The following is a 15,976-nucleotide window of genomic DNA, read 5'->3' as shown; positions in this document are numbered from 1 at the left end:
GCATCACTAGTCTTTGCTTCCATTTGCACATGGCGCTGTCGCTGCATCGCTGGGTCTTTATCTGGGCATCTTCCCTCTGTGTCTCTTTCTTTGTCCTGTAAAGACACCAGTCATAGTTGGACACCAGTTGGATTAAGTACCCAACCTACTCCAGTACAACAGCCCTATTTCCAAATAAGTTTCCATTGCAAGGGATGGGAGGTTGGGACTTCGTTGTATCTTTTGTGGGCAACACCGTTCAATCTACAACAGTACTTGAGACCCTTGAACTGTTCTTGATAGAACAGATCTTCCAGGCTCCTCCTTGTCCTGTCCATCTCCATTCACAGGGTCCAGGTTGTCAGTGTCCCCTGCACAGCCTTGTTTTGAGAGACATTGGCGCAGAGGATGGGGAATTACCTTTTACTCTTGCTTTTTTGAGCCTAGGGAGAAAACATTTCTAGTGGTAAATGGTAGAAGGTGTCAGTTTGAAAAACTTGCAGGGAAAACTTGCAAAGGAAACTTGCAAAAGTCCTGTTTCTCTGTTAATAAGAAAAGTACTTCATTTTCTCATGTAACCGAAACTTCCCTTCTCAGGGCCTGTCTCCTCATACCTGCCTCCATCCATTCTCAGAGTCCCAGGGCATTGTATCACATGCTGTCCTGCTTGCAGAATAATTATTCCAGAAAACACATGAAAGTGAACCATACTCAGAGGGCAGAAGAAGCCACAAGATGGCCACCTGGGTGGGGATAATGTCTGGATGGGAGATCTGAATCCTCGGAGCACTTATGTTTCGGTGGGGTGAACTGTTTAGGATTGATTTGTGGCCATGGTGAGTACTGAATCCTTTCTGCATGGAGATCACCTCCTCCTCTGGTGGGGCTGTGAGGCCCCAAAGTGCGAGTTCAAGGGAGTTGGGCTGTTGCCCATTAGCTGTCCTCTTGCCATGGCTCTATCCACACTCCTTCCTGCATGGCCATGGGCAGCACTTTGCAGTCAAATGCTCTACCACTGAGCTATACCCCCGATGGGCATCACTTCAGAAACCTTCCCTGTGTTTATCCTTTGAGACCCTGATCTTGTCATTACTCACTTTGTCATGTTCTCAACCTCTGGCTGTTAGGAAGGGATCCTCTGCTGAGGGTGGGCCACAAGCCGGGTTTGATGGAGGCATGGGAAGGGGGTTATGGAAAGCAGATAAAAACACCTAGTGAATTGCTACTTATATTAGGGTAATGATGCTTGTAAGTATCCTTGGGTAATATTCCCAACACTGCATTACATGCATCCCCACAATGCATTTGAATCAGAAAATCCTCACATTTATTTTTATAGTTTTTAACAAACATTTTAATTCGGACAGCATATACCTTCCCATATTTTTAATAGGAAAGAATGCAATTACTGAATGGGCATTCATTACAGAGTGCATCAATAATGCATTGTGTTTTATATTATTTTCTCCTGTGTTATCATTGTAGTAATAGATTATGAGTCTAAGCAGATTTAGTTAATGCCACTGTGACTTATGGGAACATGATGAATTTGAAAAGTCCTAGAAGTCTTCTTTCCAGATAGGTGGCAGGAGTAAGTTGTCATGATGGCGGCAGGGGAGTGGTAACTCTACTATTAAGGATTTAGAAATATTATCTAATTATATGGGACACTTGGATGGCTCAGTCAGTTAAGCATCCGACTTCTGCTCAGGTCATGGTCTTGCTCTTCATGAGTTTGAGCCCTGCATCAGGCTCCCCAGCTAGGAGCCTACAATCTGCTTGGGATTCCATGTCTCCTTCTATCTCTCTCTGCCCCTCCCCCACGCATGCTCGCTCTCTCTCTCTCTCTCTCTCTCAAAAATAAATAAACATTAAAAACATTTAAAAAAAGAAATATTATCTAATTATTATTAGTCACCTATTTTCTCTACCTTTCTGCATTCTCATGGATTTGATGCAAATATTCATATTTCTATTTGTAGTGAGGACAATGGAGCACAAAGCTGTTTTGTGTCAATATTTACAGGAAAAGTAGGACTTGGAGTAGAGTTTTGGAGGTACAATGGGACAACTGTATTTTGATCATTGGAATGTTTTATTTATTGAGTTGAATCCAGTGAGAAAAATTCAGTTCCACTTAATTAAAGTATTTCTTGAGTGCCTACTTCATATAAAGTACATAGCAGTTGGTGTGGATGGGTTCAGCAAAAATAGCTTTAACACAAAGCAGAATGAAACAAGTACCATAAATAAGAGATGTTAAAAGTCCCATTTGGGGGTCACGGGAAGAAGGCCATTTGTTATTTCATCTGAATTCCCATGAAAAAAGAGCCCCAAACAAAATCTTACATAGGAACACTTTACTGGGGGTACAATCCTAAGAAGACAACAAGGAGGCAAAAGAAGCGAGTCGAGAAGGGAGAACAAATGCAAGATGATGCATGGCCACGCTGATTACAGCTTTGTGGGAAGCCAGGTGGTTGTTCGGTCATGTGGACCATCTCCAGAGAGAATGCAAGGAACAGTTCTCTGCATGTCCTACAGAAAGAAGAGGGAACAATTTATTTGCTGGCTTTTGCCTCTCATCTCTCTGTCATTAGTCAAAATCTCCATGGACACCAACTCCCTCACAATTTTGGGTTGTCATCCAGCCTTCCATGGTCAGTTCATACCCGTGGGTGCCTCTTAGCCTGTGGTGGCAGCACTGGTGGCTTGGGCTTTATGATGGTAGAAACAACATGAGCTGTCACTAGGGTCACTCTGGCTTGGAGGTAAGGCAAGCAAGTAAGGCTGGGGGTGCCGAGATAGTGAGGAGCAAATCTAGGTGGTCCAGGTGAATACCGTTGGGATTAGAAAAGATTTAAAGAGGAAGATGGCACCCGAGATGGTAGTTAAAAGGATGGGCAGGGTATTGATGGACAGAGAAAGAGAGAGTGTTATTGGTAGTGAGATTTGAATCAAATAAGGGCATGAAGTTGGGAAATCAGGGTTGGTGGAGGGCATAGGGAGTAGTGTACATTGCGTAGACTCTAAGACAGGTATAGAGGAGAAATGGGAGGTAGGTTAGAAATGTAGCCTGGAGCTTGATTAGGGAGGGCTTTGCAAGCAAGTATATCAGTCAGCTATTCCTGTGTAACAAACACAAAAATCTTACTGGCATGTAACAATAGGCATTCATTGCATATTGCATCATTGCACTGATCAGCTGATGTGGCTCTCCTCCAGGCTTCCGGTTTGTGGACTGCCTGGGCAGCTCTGATTTATACACGCTTTATATCATTCTGGGGCCCAGGCTGATGGGGCACAGGCTCTCTGGGGGAAGCTCTTCTGCTGGTGATGGCAGAAACTCAAGAGGGCTTATCCAACCACACAATCACAATTCAAGCTGCTGCCTGTGTCGTGCTTACTAATACGCCATTGGCCCAGGAGGTCACAGGGCCAGGGACAAAGTCAGTGGGGCTGGGAAATAAACCCTGCTCCTCTGAGATTGAGGCAAAGATGTGGATACATCCTTTTCCTCCAAGAAATAAAGAACTGTGGCCACTAATCCAATTGAGCAGAGCCAAGAGGAGAAGCTTGTAGACTCAAGGAAAAGAACGGTCTTTCATTAATTATAGTTGTACTTATAGTGCCACCCACGGTGCCTAGAACACGGTAGGTGCTCCATGATTGCTGAATGCAATACCGAATGAATGCTAACCACCATACATGCCGCAGTGTGGCAAACATTGCAAATTGAGTTCAGGGCTTCCCCACTCCAATGTTTTCCTCAGAATAGGTTTCGAGATGTATAAAACCCATATCTAAGTCAATTAAAGCACGTATTTTGAGACAATCTTTCCAAAACTTTGCTTCTCTATGTCCTTTCCTTACTCAGGAACGAATTCAACCTCTTTTTGATTACCTTGTCAAGCCAAACGCCACCTGACCTTAATCTGGACTACAGAGACCTGAAACTGACACCAGCCCCCTCATACGAGGCAAGCCCTATACAGCAACCACAGCATCACAAGCAAATGTAAGTTTCTGATGTGACTCCCCAACAGCCCTTGCAATCAACAATCTCTCCTGCCTCCCAGGGCCTTCCCCTTGCGTGCCCTGTAGGTAGGACCCTCATGCAACTTACCAAAACCCTGCTCTTTTTGGGTTTGAATTGATCAATCAGGCCTTAGCCTGGGAACCCCAAAACACTCTACCCATGGAGCCTATTAAAGGTATGTGCTCTGGGTCCTGCCCCTCTTTCTGCCTGCACCCTGTCTTGACTTCCCTGGGTGGCGCCTCAAGGCATGCTGTGTACTTTCTCTAGGACTTGTGAGTAATAAATTTCTCTATTTAATTCCTCTTGCAGTCTGTGTTTGAAACACTGCTCACCATCTGGTACCCCGGACCCTACTTAACAAATGTTAATTTCATGAAGTCATAACAGTCCCAGTTACACAACCAGTTTGTGAATATTTTCAAGGCAGAGTCCAAATCCTTTGTTTCTTTGGGTCTTCCATACTCTCTAGCATGAAGTAGATGAACAGTGAATAAGTATTGATGGATTGATAGTCTATGCACTATATATTCACTGTTTATTTTTGAGAGAGAGAGAGGCAGAGCACGAGCGGGGGAGGGGCAGAGAGAGAGGGAGACACAGAATCTGAAGCAGGCTCCAGGCTCTGAGCTGTCAGCACAGAGCTCCACGCGGGGCTCGAACTCCTGAGCCAAGTCGGTCGCTTAATGGGCTGAGCCTCCCAGGTGCCCCTGCGCTAAATATATATTTAATGAACTTGGCTGTTGACTATCTGGTGTGTGTTAGAAAGTGGACTCCTTGCGGGCAGCAGCAGAGCTTTCTGTGTCTATGTAGCTCCGCCGATTGTCCCGACACAGCCCTTGAATCAATCATTGGTGAACTTTTGAAAGGTGATCAGCCCATCTCGTTATAGTAAATTCTTATTTAGATACCTCATGATTGAGAGGCCGATGGGAGACAACAAAGTTATTTTCAACAAAGCAAGCTAAGGTCGTGCTGCCTGCTGAACATGAACCCAAGGGAAAGTGTCTGCCCCCTCCTTTCCCCGCCCCCCCCCCCCCCCCACCTTGCTGGGGCTTCAAAGATATAGCAGATGATGTCATCTTTAAGGCCTGAAGAGGATGGCCATTGTCCTCTGGGCTATGTGTTATCTCTTGCCCGTTATGCAAATGAGGTATGAAAATAATAGGCCGTTTTTTATTTCTCCCTCTGAAACCATGAAAACAGTGAACATATGGTTTTAGCTGTGCCTGGGATAAAAAGGAGAGGTTGACATTGTCCTTTTTGGTGAGGAAGATTCTGTGTTCCTCTTACCACCTTCTACGGGGATATTCTTGCCTGAGCGCGGCTGACTCAGGTGCTAAGTGAAGCTGTCATTTGAAAGGAGGCTAGCTTTTGGGTCTCGATGCTTAGAAGTCTGAATAAAAGCCTAACTCTGCCCCCTCCCTGGATTGCGTGCTATTTACTCCAACCTGTGGTCGACTGGCAAAGTTCTGAATAATCTAATGTAATCCTTCGTATGTCTCAATTGCATCCCTCTTTTCCCTCTTTCTGTGCCTTTCTAGTGCCTTCTTTCCCTGAACACCCATCACTCCAGGATATTTTCTCCCACAACTGTGTAGGACTCTATTACAATGTCCATCGAATGGGAGGATTGTGTGTTCCCAACTTTCTTACCCATCTTCTTCCCGGCTTCAAAACTTACCTAACTTGTGCCTTGTCCCCTCAGGGCTTTTCTGCTGAGGCTGACCAGATTAAGTGTTATGTCATGGTTTCTAAACAGCTTGATGATATACTTCTTAAACACAACTTTCTGCTGAAATGCAAGGCAGTCACAAGATGGTCCTGACATATCTTCTTCCAGCATCAATTTTATTCAGTGGCAAATGATCTCAAGTATCTTGGAAAACTAAGACGAATGCTGTTGAGTTGTAAAATAGAACACAAGGTTCAGGTGAAATTTTAAACTAAAGCATGAGACGTAAGAAGTTTGAGCTCTCTGTGGAGTGTTCTGGGCTCTACTCTATTCCCACAGATTTTTACTCCTGAGCTTTGGTGGAGGGCAAAGCTTAAAAAGCATTTTGTACACACTTCCTGGCATAATTTGTTTAGAAATACAAACAACAAGGATCAGAGTGAGTTGAAGGAATGAGTGAATCAAAGATGGAGTCGGTTCATATCCCAGAGGCAAAGGAGTCAAGGCTTGTACAGCAGTTGCCGGGAGAAACTTGGTGTCCAGCAAGGTGGATGGCACAAGTGGATCATAACGGAGTCAAAGCCTGGGATTTGGGAAGCACAGCTAAAGCCTTAAGGACTCTCCAGCTGGTTCTCTTGATTTCGATTCTTCTGCGTGGGGTGACTTTGCCTTAATGGAGTGAGTAGTCTTCACTTTGGACCTGTGTTCATGGAGGTTCACAAAGCCTTCTCAGACAACTTTTAAGGGTACCAATTTCACATCCTCAACCCATAAACATATTCTCTCCTAAAATTTTTCTCTCTTAAAATCAGCCCATACTGCTTCTGGCTTACCTCCCTATTTACAATAACTCTGTTCCCACTTTACAAAAGAAATGAATACCGCTTATCTGTTCTGAGTCTTCCCGTGGTGCATTGTCCCCAGGTATAAAGACCATTAGGGCTCCAAAGATTTCCAAATACTGGTTCTGAAAAAGCAAATGAGTCTAATGGCTGGGTTGTGAAAACTTGTACAGGTTAGGTGTCTTCCAGTTCTTTGTTTCCAAAACTAAAGGAAGAGTTTTCAGCTCTAAGTTTCATTAAAATAAATTTTGATTATAGATCAATGTATAAGTTTTGACATATAACTTAGAACAGCAAAGGATAGAGGGACAGTGCTGTAATAGAACTCCTTCCTTTCCCATCATCATACATGTGTGAACAGTTTCCTAGTGCTTTTGTCTATAAAAACATAAAGTAAAAATATAACTGATTATTACAGCATCATTTTCAAAAAGGAAAAATCCTATGTACACACACACACACACACACACACACAGTCATAAATGCTGAAATGGATTTGTTAATAGATACCAAACTGGCAATTATCTTCTAGGGCAATGAAAGCTAATGTTTGGAATTATGTTTTCCGAAGAGCAGAAATATGTGTCTCTATTGGACAAAATCAGTTTACATTTCTATGGACAAGAATCATCTTTATTACTTTCAATTTGCAGAATTGTAAAATAAACTGTCAAAGACAACCAAAGGCATACACCCCTACAGAATCAGATAACTTTCCTGGGGGCGAGGGTGTGTGGTCCTTCTAGACAACACCCAGCTTTTCACTGAAAGAACATCCAAAATCTCTTTTGCTCCTGTCAGTCTTTCATGAGTTTCCTCACAGATCCTAAACTGTCATAGAACTCACTGAAAAAAAAAAAACAAACCCAGTCCTCCCATTCTCATTAAGAAATAAGTTTTTCTAAAACATTATATTTATGTTGAATAGTTATTTAGCAAAAATGTTTATATATTTATGTTAAATTGATCGATTGTTTATTAATAATTGTAACAATAAATCTGGAGAAATTTCATGTACACTTAAAGCCTTATAGCTACCAAAAATTTAGAAATAATTTGAATAATATATTTTAGTGCATAGAATTATGATAGGGTGATCAGTAAAAGACTTTTAAGCAAATATAATGTTACATTAGGATAAAGTCTTGTGGAAAAGTGGAGAGAAACTAAAATTAAGGAGAAAAAGAAGTGATGTAAATTTTTTGACATAAAAAATTGCTCGTGTATTTAAAAAAACGGATAATCATGGCTATCAAATTATGTTAAATTCCATCGCCTATACTTAGCAAGGGGAATGTGAGAATGTATTTTAAAATATTGATATTTATGACAACCATAAATCACATCATTTGTGACTGTTTATGCTTATGATGAAAAGTCTGAAATGTCAACTAAAAAGCATTAAGGTATATATAAATTTTCAAGAAACTTTTAGAGAGCATACAAATGAAAGTCTCAAGGGGAGTATCCTAAGGAAACTCTCTGGCATCTCAGGAATGTAACATTTTTATTTTGATAGTTATTTTTTAAAAATGTGCTTTTGTTTATTTAAAAAAGTTTTTGAGAGACAGAGCACGAGCTGGGAAGGGACAGAGGGAGAGAGGGAGGCACAGAATCCAAAGCAGGATCCAGGCTCCAAGCTGTCAGCACAGAGCCCGACGCAGGGCTTGAACTCGTGAACCATGGGATCATGACCTGAGCCAAAGTGGGGCACTCAACCAACTGAGCCACCCAGGTGCCCTGTTGATGGTTACTTTCAATACAGGATTTGTCCACAAGTGGTTTTTCTTTCAGTGCCAATGCAGACATTGCTAACTGATCACACTAATTCCTTTTTTTTAAAAATACTTATTTTGGGGAGAGCACAAGCGAGGGAGGGGCAGAGAGAGAGGAACAGAGGATCTAAAGTGGGCTCTGTGCTGACAGTGGTGAGCCTGATGTGGGGCTCGAACTCACGAACCACAAGATCATGACCTGAGCCCAAGTCCTACCCTCAGCTCAACCGATTGAGCCACCCAGGTGCCCCTTGATCACAGTAATTCTTTCTTGCAGAGCCTGAGAGTGGCTCTCACTATTTCAACACCGTGCTGCAGGCACCCACTATTGATGGGTTTGGCACATGATTTAATTTAAAGGTTCTCAAACAGAACTCTTTTCTGGAAGTTCTGATAACGGTGGCATCGCATTGGTTGGGTGTGAGTTAGGCCTTTGGAGCACCCCCTGCCCTCCCTGTTCCCACAGGTCACTGATGCGACAGTAGGGTGGCTCTCTGATGCTTTATGGAGCCTTCTTTGAAATTCAAAGTCCTGTGTCTCAGATTTTTGCCTAAAACCAGCTTCTCATTCCCCAGCTTTCTGGGTCTGCCCTCCTATGACCTGTGGAGTCAAGTGCCCCATGTCTGCAAGTTGACTTCCCACCACGCCTCCCAGCACTGGGTACTTTATCTGTCCTTTATGATTCAGCTGTAAAACCTGAGGTGGAGCCAGTTCTCAGAGATCCCGAGGTCGTTCCTGGAGAGACTTTAAGGGACAGTGTTCCACTAATCTGTGTGATCGTTTGCCTTTGTAGCAAGCCTGTCTGGCGATGCAGTTCAGGAGCAGACTGTACTCCTTAAACTTTTGGACCTGGTGCCTCTCTGACCCTCCTCTACTTATGAAAATAATCACATTGAACCTCTAATGTTTTAGTGGTCCCTTCAATAAAATGGGACTGACTACTTTTTCTTATTTTAAGGAAATGTCAGAAGACAAACAGGACTATGTACATGAGTTCTCTGATTAAAACCAGATGCCCTGTAAACCTTTCATACTATAACTTTTTTCTGCTAGACCAGCACTAAGTGTTTTTTAGTAGGCACTCTGGAGCTGTGCCCATTTGGACTTGAGTGTAGACGCAGGGATCCAAAGAGCTGCTAAGAGAAATGGTGCAGGCGTTTGTGAGTGGACCTCTGATTAAAAGTGTCTTATCATTAATGGAATAAAGATGCATATTATATCATATGTGTGTAAAATATATATATACTTGAAAATGCAAACATAGTGGTATAATGGAAACCGCTACACTTTAGAATAAGCAAAAGGCATCCTAAGTGCAAAAATCCCTATGAGGCAACACAAGTAATTAAAAACTCAGGAGATTGTGATTAGTTATTACCGATTGTCTTTGCGTTTCAAGCTCCCTTGAGTAACTCGGTCTAAATGTAACGTGTACAAAAACTGAGTTGTGAAATAGATTGAAAGATTAGACCCTTCATGAGGATGGCCTTGTGACTAAGCATGCTTATGTGTATGTGCATAGGGGTGTGTGTGCGTGTGTGTGTGTGTGTGTGTGTGTGTGTGTGTGTATGTGTGTATCTGTCTGAATGTACAGGGGGGTCTTGGGCAAGGGAAGGTCCAGAGGGTAACCTATAAATAGTATTTCATCTTTTACTATGTTTTATTTCTCTTTACCATTTAGGAACTCACATATAACAAAATGCTCTTTTTTAGTGTAGTAAAGAAGCTGTAGGTGTTAACGTAGGTTTTTCTTTTTTCTTTTTTTTAACTTTTTTGTATTTTTTATACTTCCTCAAATAAAATAAGAAAAAACTCAGCTGTCAGTGTAGTTCTGCATTTCTAATATATTATATTTTGTCTTGTCCCACCTACTACTTGCTGCTGTTATCTCCTTAGATCATCTTGTATGTATTTGACCCCAAACTGTGACTTCCTCATCTTGTCTTGGGTGCCCCCTTTGGACATTCGGTATTCTTTCTTTTGTAGAGGAATTGTAACCATCAGAAAGACTTTGGCCCTGTAAGACTGAGATACTGGGAATGGCTTATACCCGCACTTCTTTTCCAGGGGATGGAGAGGCTCAGAAGCAGGGGACCGCCTCAGGTTAGAGCAGTAAATCTCAGGTGTCTAAGGAAGAGGGCTGTGCTGATGTGAGGGTAGACATTACTCCCTTTGGCACAAAGCTTGGAGCCTGCAGGGCTGGGTCTGGAGAAGTGGAAACTCTTGTTTCTCTAATGTCTAAAAGGCTGGTCTGTCTGTTGGCGGTCAACTTTGCTGGGAATTTCATTGGAATTTAAATGAGTGCCTTCACCAAAGCCAACTGCGGAAGGGCAGACCCTCAGAAGGATGAATTGGGACTAAAACTGGTCTTAGGAAGAAGAGTTTATACAGATACTACCTCTAAGGAGCGTGGTGGCTGGAGTAGATGACCCCTGAAAGCACTTTCACAGATAAGGCATTTTAGAGTTGGGACAGACCTTAACGGGAGTTAAATTCTCTAATCCAATCTCATTATACAGATGAAGAAACTTGAAGAACTTTCCTCAGGTCACGCTGCTAGTTTGTGGCCAGTCGGGGCACTGGACAGAGGTAAGTCACTAAAAATGCAGGACTCGTGAATTCATCTGTTACCACTGCGTCCTTTGTGCTCAGCAGAATCCACTGTGTCCAATGAGCAGTTATGTTAATATGGACTGTGAATGTGGAAACAACCTCATTAGAGAGAGGTGGACGTGATAATGGTACCTGTTAAAATGAGTTTTCTCATCTGTAAAATGAGAAAATTGCAGTAGATGAACTTGAAGTTCCTTCCTCCTTGAAAGTCTCTGAGATCCTACTTGTGTGGTGAGGATTACAGGTGCTGGATTTAGACACTTCTTAGGTCTACTTGTTGTGACAAGGGAGCTTTTGTTTTGGAGTTTGTAGACTGAGTTCTGTCTTTGCCACTCACCTATCTTGTCACCGTGCATTTTCCAGCTCTCTAAACTCATCTTACTCATCTGTAAGTTGGAAATACTGATGTCTGCCTTATCTACCTCCTGGGTTCTTCATCCTACCAAGGAACACAGAAAATGATTTGAGTGATGATTTTCTCCATTCTTGTAAGGATCCGTTGATAGTAACATGTGCAGGAGAGAAGTCAAGTCACTGATGGGGATGCATGCATGTTTGAAAGTGTCTGCCTTCAGCATCAGAGCATAACTCTCTTCTAGAATCCTAGATGAGAAGGGCCAATGTACAAAGGGCATAACAAACTGTATCATGTGTATGACGTGGTAAAAACATAACAGAATACTTTCCTTTGGACCTAACTCTTTGTTAATTCTTTTTAAAAAATTTACTTATTTATTTTAAGACAGAGAACATGTGAGTGAGCAGGGGAGGGGGAGAGAGAGAGAGAGAGAGAGAGAGAGAGAGAGAGAGAGAGAGAGAGAAAGAAAGAAAGAAAGAAAGAAAGGAAGGAAGGAAAGGGAATATCCTAAGCAGACTCTGCACTCTCACTGCAGAGCCTGACTCAGGACTCAAACTCACAAACCATGAGATCATGACCTGAGCTGAAAGCAAAAGTTGGATGCTTAACTGACTGAGCCACCCAGGTGCCCCTCTAACTTTTTGTTAGTTCTATATCCAAATCCCTTGCCTGGAGATTGGGGGTGAGAGTCTGATGGGGACCCCTATTCTAAGTATGAGGTGGCGTGACCCTAGGGATTGAGGGGACAGGTCAGGCATGTCATGGTGTGGAAGAATGGGCTCTTTGCTCCTTATCATTCTAACCAAAGCTTCAGCTGTCCCATAGTGGCTTTGTTCTCCTCAACCTTACTCCTTTCCATGAAGAACTTAGGCGGTGAAAATACTTGGATTTGGGATTGGCTGGCAAATCAAGAAAGGCTCATGGGTAGGGATGGGAGACCTTTGGCTCACCATAGACTTCCTTGCATGAAGCCCTGAAAACAAGTACTTCTGAGTCCTTGTGTGGGCACGATCCCCTTTAAAGGGGACTTTAAAGAAAATAAATGACTGCTTTCAATGTCTCAGGAGCTGTGCTAAGCGTATTACATATATCACCTAATTGAATCCTTAGAACAAGTTGGAGACATTGACATCAAAATAGTCACTTTATAAATAAAGGAAACTGAGGATCAGGACAGTTAAGCACTTGGTCAAGTAATACTCCTAGTTCTCGGCTAGTGGCTAGGGCAACGGCATGTGACCACTCTGGGAGCATCATTCACATCGTTGTCTCTGTGAATGTTGCTCTTGGAGGTGACGGTGTCGTGGAGCTCTCTGAGAGTGGGAGAACTGAGGTGTAAATCCAACTCTGTCTGACCCTAAGTTCTGTTCTGAGCCCTGTGGCACATTGCTGTCTCTTTCCCACTAAGAACCTAAGTGGCTCCAAGGGTTGGATCTAAGTGGTTGATGAGGTGGGAGTGAGTGGCACTTACTTCCTAGATCTTCATCCACGTGTGTTCTATATGTGGAGCCTAGTTGAGCTGGGCCATCGAGGGAGCCAGTTCTCACTTCAGGAGGGGGCTTTGGAAGGTGGACTGATGTTGAAAGCCCAGGGAGGGGGTGTGTATTTGTGTGTGTATGTCTGTGTGTGTGTAACTGTGGTTCCACTTGCTAGGGCTGTGATTTTTGAGGAGAGAGATCAGAAAACCCCAGGACATGGTGTTGGCCAGGGCTGGGAGCCTCCCAGTGAACTATCTTTCTAGCTCCATTTTCCATGTCTCTGACTATTATTGTGTGTGTACTGTGTGAGTTGTATGTGTCCATGTGTGCATGTGTTGAAATCAAGTTTTCCACACACGGTGGAGGTACAACGGGAAGGAGTACAGGGGAATGTGCAAGAGGCACCTCCCAGTGGGTGCCATCTTCTGGCTGGCCATGTGGGTTCGTTCTCTGTGAGGTGGGGAAAGACTTACAAACACTATGCCCTACTTTTCTGAATGACCATGTGGAACTGAGACTAAAGACCTGGATCGGGAGTCAGATGACTCGGGGAATGTCTGAGTTACCTTCAGAAATAGGCTGACGGTGTGTGAATTCTACCCCTCAGGAAAAAAAAATAAGGAAGATGATGCTCATTTCATTGGACGGACACAGAGCTCGAGCTTTCACACAGTTGGCCAATGACAAAGCAACCCACAAGCCATACTTTGGAAGAGGGAACAGCCTTATTCCTTTTTTTTTTTTTTTAACCAATACTGTTGTTTTCTTTTCCTTTAAAATTTTTTTTTTTTTAAAAATGTTTATTTGTTTTTGAGAGACAGAGCTGGGGGGCGGAGGGGCAGAGAGAGAGGGAGACTCAGAATCCAAAGCAGGCTCCAGGCTCTGAGCTGTCAGCACCGAGCCCGACGTGGGGCTCACTCACGAAGCACGAGATCACGACCTGAGCCGAAGTCGGACGCTTAACTGACTGAGCCACCCAGGTGCCCCTTAACCACTACTGTTATTTGAAGGAATTGTTTTAGCCAGAGCCCCATTTCTCCTCAAATTTCCACTGTCATAGACCCTCTGAAACTGACACAGCCCATTGAAGGTGCTTCCCCCAAATTAACCTTCAGTTATGCATCATTGTAATTACGTGCTTCTCTTCAATGCAGTTAAAGAAGAGACTGTGCTTTGGCATCCGTTCTCCACACTCACTAAAGATCTCTCTCCTTTCAACACCTCATTTTTAGGCTGTGTTTGATTTTGGAGATTATGGAGGCAGAGACACCGTGAGAAGCATGGTTGCCCTAGCACACGGAGTGAAGCACCAGTGCTGTGATATCACATGCAGGGCACACAGCGCGGTGCTCCCTATGCAGGGCTGGCTCCTGGCTGGCTCTTCGGGGGTGTTAGTTTTCATCCGCATTCTCCCTTTGTTCTCCTACAGTCAGAATTAGTCAAAGTTGTTTCACAGGGGGATGGGGAGTGTGAGTGAGCATCCTTCTGTTTAAGTTGAATTTCATGAAGCACAGCGAGGTTATTCGCATCTCCCCGCCTCGTCTCCCCCGTCCTCCAGGTCACAGGCAATTGCGTGGTTGCCCTTGTGGTGGCTGCTGTCTTCCTGAAGACAGCTTAGGAGGTGGGTGTGCTCATGTGGGAGGTGGGTGGGACTGATGTGGTCGCCAGTTGAGGCGTTGATCGTGAAACCCAAATCCAGTTAGTGTGTTCTTCCCTCTCCTTTTCTGGACGTTTTTCAAACCCTAGCAGCTTGTATCACTTTGGAATTATTTAGGAGCCATCCCACTGGAGGGCAGGAGGACAGAGTGGACAACCTCTCAATGCCCATTTCCTGGAATTGCTCCTCCATACCTGAACCCGGAGAGGGCAAAGTAGTTCACACCCCCCCCGCCCCGACTTCTCTGCAAATCAGCCTTAGAAGCTCTCCCTCCTGACAATTGTCTCTCAAGCCCCTTAAGAATCAGTTTAGCATCAACACGAGACCAAATCTCTACTTATGAATGTGTGTCCTTCCCTTTTGGCACATGGGAAGCTCCTGCTGAAGGGAGGAGGTGGGGTCTCAGGGACTTCTGCCCTGAGTGACCACCTGTGCTCCTGGGAGCTAAGACACCCCTTGCCTGGCCCCGACAGAATATTAGTAATTCTTCTTTACAAACTCATGGCTCTGGGCAGACACGACCTCTATGTGTGAGGCTGTAGATGGGGTCAAGAAGGCACATGGTCCAGGTAGCCAGCCCCTCAGGTAGGAAAGTCTCAGGAGAAGGGGAGAAGACAGGTCAAATAAGGACAGAGACATGGCCTTGCTCCTGACCGGTGGCTCACAAGGGTTTATGGCAGCTCTCCCTGGGGACAGATGAAGCATGTGTTTAGAGTGTCTTTGATGGTGTTGTATTTCTTTTTCTTTCTTTTTTTTTTTTTTTGATGGTGGTGTATTTCAAACAGGGTCGTCATGCACCAAATTATCCATCCTCTGCCCACCAACCTGCCAAAGTCCTATATTGAAGCCCTAACTCCCAATGTGACTGTGTTTGGAGAGGTAACTCAGATTAATGAGGTCATGTGGTGGGGCCCTAGTTCAATCTGATTGGAGTCCTTATAAGAAGAGGAAGGGCGTACCATGGATGTGCGTGCCATGTGCAAGGGCCACGAGAAAAGACTGTGAGAAGACTTAGTCGGAAGGCAGCCATCGGTAAGCCAAGGAGTAGAGGCCTCAGGAGAAATCAAACACACTGAGACCTTGATCTTGGACTTCCAGTTTCTAGCACTGTGAGGAAGTACATCTCTGTGGTGTAAAACCCCAGTCGGTATTTTGTTATGGTGGCCCCAGCTGACTCAGACAAGTTTCATTCTGCTCCTCTCCCAGTTAAAGCTTTCCATGCCAGTAGGGATTTTCAGCATGCAGGCACTCATGTGTGGTCTTGTCTTTATTTATCATACAGAGGCAGTATAGTGTCCAGTGGTGGGAGCACAAGCTCTGGAGTCATACTGATTGAATTCAAATCTTGGTTCTGCCCATCACTTTGTGATCTTCAGCAAGTTGCTTAACCTCTCTGGGCTATGCTATAAGGATAATAGTAGCCCCGACCTCAAAGAGTTGTGAAAGGATTAAATAAATTAATCCATGAAAAGTGCTTAGAAGACCACCTTCTACAAAGCTTATGCTCAAAGATGTTTCTTATCCTCATCCTTTCCGAAGCCTTTCCATGGGACTGTGGCCCCA

At 44.0% G+C, this 15,976-nt stretch overlaps 1 long non-coding RNA gene across 3 annotated transcripts in view; it reads left to right on the top strand.

The window, feature by feature from the left end:
* LOC122212117 overlaps window positions 1-15,976 on the top strand; it is a 243,526-nt gene that overhangs the window by 23,699 nt on the left and 203,851 nt on the right. For all 3 annotated transcript variants that reach the window (XR_006199004.1, XR_006199002.1, XR_006199003.1), the window contains exon 2: window positions 3,857-3,997. This is a non-coding gene — a long non-coding RNA (uncharacterized LOC122212117). The remainder of the gene's footprint in view (window positions 1-3,856; window positions 3,998-15,976) is intronic.

This window comes from Panthera leo, chromosome F3, assembly GCF_018350215.1.
Source record: "Panthera leo isolate Ple1 chromosome F3, P.leo_Ple1_pat1.1, whole genome shotgun sequence".
NCBI classification, from domain to species: Eukaryota; Metazoa; Chordata; class Mammalia; order Carnivora; family Felidae; genus Panthera; species Panthera leo.
This window is presented reverse-complemented; position numbering and strand designations above follow the sequence as displayed.